Source organism: Oncorhynchus masou, chromosome 18 (assembly GCF_036934945.1).
Source record: "Oncorhynchus masou masou isolate Uvic2021 chromosome 18, UVic_Omas_1.1, whole genome shotgun sequence".
In the NCBI taxonomy this organism is placed as follows: Eukaryota; Metazoa; Chordata; class Actinopteri; order Salmoniformes; family Salmonidae; genus Oncorhynchus; species Oncorhynchus masou.
This window is the reverse complement of record NC_088229.1, coordinates 23,652,036-23,657,239: the sequence shown is the minus strand read 5'-3', so window position 1 is coordinate 23,657,239 and position 5,204 is coordinate 23,652,036. Positions and strand designations below refer to the sequence as shown.

General features: G+C 40.3%; 1 pseudogene; it reads left to right on the top strand.

The window, feature by feature from the left end:
• Positions 1–836: 836 nt before the first annotated feature.
• On the top strand, positions 837–4,889 carry LOC135503656 (chemokine-like protein TAFA-2; annotated as a pseudogene).
• The last annotated feature ends 315 nt before the right edge of the window (positions 4,890–5,204 follow it).

Below are 5,204 nucleotides of genomic sequence, written 5' to 3'. Positions count from 1 at the left end.
TGCCTGATCACTGTGGTGTTTGTTACAGAATGTGATCACCTTAGTAGTTTGTATCACTGAGGTAGGCTACCTACTGCATACAGACACAGTGACGGGTTTAAGACCTTGTTGAAGAACAGATGCTGGTTAAAAATACAGTAGTTAATACTCCTGATATACTTCTTCTGGGAGAATCTCTGAGCAACAGCGGTGCGTTGGAACTGTTTTTATCCCAATTGTCTCTGCATTATTCATCACTGTAATTAAATGTAAAAGAAGAAATCCTTGTCCTAGTTTTTCTGGGACGACTTGGTTGTGTTGGAATACTTGCGGTTATCTGGGGTATTGTTGTGGACTGGGTGAGGGGGTTTGTGAGGTAAACGTTCTCAGAGAGTTGTGAAAGGGTGGTATGGCCTAGGTTATTGGGTCAGGAAATCCTTACGGAATTGGCTACAGAGCAGGCCATCAGACATCAAAAGTTCAAGGACCCGCAGCACTGAATGGGCCTATACTATGGCAGCACTGTAAACACTATACCAATTGGTTGCTCAGTCTGACCGTTGGTGGTCTCAGCAAGCTGGGTCTAACACCACTCACGGGTGCAGTCAGATAGTAGGGGGGTATATTTTTTTAACCACTGGGTGGCAGTAATTGTATGTCGTATTGTATTGTATGTCTTTCATCAAGCTTTCATAAAACTTCATGATGGAATGTAGACACAATATGTAGATAAAAGTGTTAACCCAACATTTTTCTATTTTAAGAAATCAAATGTTTGAAGTAGCTGTATGCAAAGTATTTGAACTAATACTGAATATTCTAACAGAGGTTTCAGACCCCATCCCCCATACTGTGCGATGGCTGATGTAACATAACTTCCCACTAACTACGTATTTCTCTGTTGTTGCTAGGCTGACGGGATGAAGGTTATTAGCTGGGAGATGGTGTGGCCGGTACACTGGGGCGGCCTCCTGCTCTGCATAGTGATCCTCTACTGCCAACCAGTGTCCACCGGCAACCACAGTCCCTTGGGGCAGTTGGGTATGTACCAGAGCCAGGCCAGCCCCCCCCCCCCCGGCCCCCAAAAGACTCATTATGGCTCCTGGCCACCAGTATGCCTAGCTCTACTGGGAACTGAGCACGGCCAATACTAATGAGGTGAAAAGAGGTGTCTGGTCTGCATGGTAGAATTTAAACTCAGCATATGCTGATGCTACAATTAATGTAGTCTCTTGCCAGGCTCATCAAATCATATTTATTTATATAGCCCTTCGTACATCAGCTGATATCTCAAAGTGCTGTACAGAAACCCAGCCTAAAACCCCAAACAGCAAGCAATGCAGGTGTGGAAGCACGGTGGCTAGGAAAAACTCCCTAGAAAGGCCAAAACTCATGGTTCTCCTACAGCGACTGTGGGAAGAGACTTTAAAATACTACAGTAATCAGCTACACATTCATAAATAACAAACAGGTAATTGTCAGTAATTTATTATCTTCCCTTTAATGACCAAGTGTTCAAATACACTACAAGAAAATGCTTAACAACAAAAGAGTGATCAAATGAAGATCCTACATCTGTATGTGAAGGCAGGGATGTGCACAAAAAACTTCACCTCTTTTTGGCAGATTTATTTTTTTTCATCCATGTCTATGCATGCTAGTCAGGTTACCACCTTTCCTAAACCCTTTGTCTCAGGTTCATCACAGGTAATGACAGGTACATGTGAAGTGGTGGATGCCCATCACTGCTGCAATAAGAACAAGATTGAGGAGCGCTCTCAAACTGTCAAGTGTTCCTGCTTCCCTGGCCAGGTCGCTGGGAAAACAAGAGCAATGCCCTCTTGTGTTGAAGGTAGGATGCTTCATATAAGATGGTAGAGTTTCAGTACTTCAAGGGTTTTCATTACACCAACATATTGTCAATGTTACAGTTATCTCGCCAGTTTTTCCAAGCGGAAATCAGTGTTTATTGAAGTGCTCTCCAAACAACACGCTGCAACTCATCTCATTTCAAGTGACTGACTGCCCACTGTGCTGTGTTCTCTCCTGTTCTTTTCAGCATCCATCATGCTTCAGAAGTGGTGGTGCCAGATGCAGCCCTGTCTTAAAGGGAGAGGAGTGTAAAGTACTGCTGGATCTCAATGGCTGGTCCTGTAGCTCTGGAAACAAAGTCAAGACCACCAAGGTGAGTTTATGTGAAGGGACAGCAAAGGAAATTAAATTAAGGACCTTGAATTCATGCATTATTACAGTACAGTTGGAAGGCAATGAAACCAACCTATTCAGAAAACAATAATTAAATGACAAGCAAACGATACATCTGTTTCAACTAGTATTACATCAAGGAAATGGCACCAATGATACATGCATGCTTCAAAGTGGTCCCTGTGTAAAGATGATGATAAATAACCTAATGAAATTATTGATTGTTTTGATAAAAGTAAGAAGGAATGTAAGCGCGCGCTCTCTCTCTCTGCACCCCTCCCCATGAAGCGTAATTATGTTTGCACATCTAGCTAATGCAAAGATTGAATGACAGCATTTGTGCAGAATCATCACATGTGTTTACAGTACTTGCAATAAGCCTTGCTTTAATTATAAAATATCCCCCAATCTGACATGATTACTGCTCCCAGTCAGTCACAGAGGGCTAAGCAAGCTTCATTTGGTAATTCTGTGGAAGATGGGGCCAAAAGGACAAACATGAAATGAGACTGTTTTATACATGTAAACCAGCTGATACAGAGATCTAAATGGGATGTAATTCAATCTGACAGCCTTTCATGCCAAACTGCTGCCTTTAGGAATGTACAAATCTGTGATGTCTTGCCTTTTATCAGCTTGAAATATATATGCAGTAGAGAAACCTATCATGAGTCAACTTGAAGAGAATAGAAAAACAGCTGAACATATACTGCATAAAGTAATGAATGAATAAAAAGCGAAACAAACATTCCAACATGAATCTTTCTGGATAGGTATACTATACCCATCTGATGTTATAGTTGCCTCTGGAAGAAACTCTGTTCTGACATTTCCCTGTCCACTATATACAGTATCTCTAAGATTTGGACCAGGCAGTAGAAATAATGATTTCTAGTGAAGGCTGTTGGTACATGGTCACCCAGCATTTAATAGACCTTTCAGAAGTTCTTGGATTGCACCCTGTTGCAGGATTTGTTGTTGTTGTTGCTTTAAGTGTATTTGAGGTTTAAAAAGGCTTCTGCAGTTTGTAAATTCCAATTAAAAATGTCAGTCTTTAATTTTTCTTATGAAAAATGTATCAACCCTTATAAAAATGTCCACTAATTAGAATCCACACAATTACCTTTTCCTGTTGCTGCAGGATTATTTTCCTGCTGTAGCAAACTGGCTCTAATTTAGATTCTACATCTGTACTACTTTTACCTTTTCCAGGTAGCGCAGTAGCAAAAACCCATCTCAGCCAATCGACTGAGACCCTGAATGTGCCCTGGCCTACAGTAAATCTCACTAGTTTTTTTCTTTGAACAAAGTGAAGATCTCGTTCAGTTCCTGGGACACAATTAGAAATACACTAGCAAATGAGCAGCTCTACCAGATAAATAAAGTGACTGGTGTGAATGAAAAGAAGAACAAGAAGAACTCGAGGAATTCAAGGAGCCTGTGCAATAATATATGTATCCCTACTCCCCTGCCTGTGTCCTCTGAGAGACAGAGATGGGGGGGGGGGCAGATAAAAAAAAATATTGCTTTGCACATCTCTGTTGGATTCCATATTGTGTTCTGTCAGAGGGACATTGTCTTTCAGTGAGAGATAAATGCTGAGCTGGTGATTGCTGTATGTATTGTCTGTATGGATGAGTCACACCCAGAGAGACAACTGGACATTTGAAATAGATTGTGAACTTGGACCAATGACTGTATGAACAGAGGCTCTTGTCTTGACTGTCTCAGTGAAGCAATGTACCCTGCTATTGATGAATGGAAGCACATTTTAATTTGGGCATTCTTATCGATACTTTTTGTGGAGAGACACTGTCATTTGATTTGTCCTGTCCAACGTTTTGGAGGAAAGGGTTGGATAAACCTGGGCTATTCCTCGAGCTACTCCAGATTCAGCCACACACACACACACATGCAAGGATGTGATGGCATGGAAATGAACATGGAACTCGGATGCAAAACAACGGCTGTTTGAAATGCTAATCACTAGGAGAGGAGGAGAGAGAAAAGGGGCTTTTACTATTTACATCACGCATTTGTTTGTCTTTCTAACTGCTGTCTCCTGTTGAGAGGACCTCTGCTATAGTAATGATGTGAAATGGTGCAGAATTGCCCGTGCCTTCAAGCAACTTGTGGCTACAAGCAAAATAGAACATTCACTCTACTGTCATTTACTTTCCTCATTTTCTGTCCTCTCAACACATTTTGTACATCCATGCTTACTCATAATAATTGCCATTCTTTTGTTCATTCTTTTAAAGTAGTTTGAGAAAGCAGAAGAGTTTTTACAGTTTAACATGACAATGCAGAAATGTTACAGAGCTTCACTGATAAAAACCTACTTATTCCCAAAACAACATCCCATCAGAACATGCCAAACAGCCATTCAAATTCAGCTTGTCAAACCTAACACAAGAGGTGTTTGCTCACCTCCGCCAAAATTATTACCCTGTAAAATGATTTGGCAATTATATCTTCTGAGCTGTCACAAAGGATCAGATGTAATGTTGTGTTTATGACATAATAATTAATGCTAGTGCACATGATGCCTAACCTACAGTTTTACTCAACACAAATATTTATCTTCCTAATTTATTCTGCACAACTTTCTCTTAATGACCTAGAGAGGACACAGCTAATTAATAAAGTGTGAATATGATAAATGCAAACCATTATTACGCTGTGTGTTTGTGTGCATGCATATGGGTGTGCGTGTTTTGCCTGGGGAGACAAGAATTAAAATCCAACTGGTTTTAAAATGCCTTCAACTTACTCAGTGCGATAGACTGAGTGTAATTTGGTTATGGCTCAAAGATATGTTCCATGTGTCTTGTCATGTGCATGATGTCTAGAATTGAAATTGCATTTAACATAATTAGAGAGTTGAACAATTATATTTTAATGAATATAATATTAATTGGAATAACAATCTTGGTTCATCTGTATTTAATTAATATATAGTGTGTGCATGGTCATGCGTCATAGTTGTACTGTAGGCAGATTGATGCATACTGTAGCTA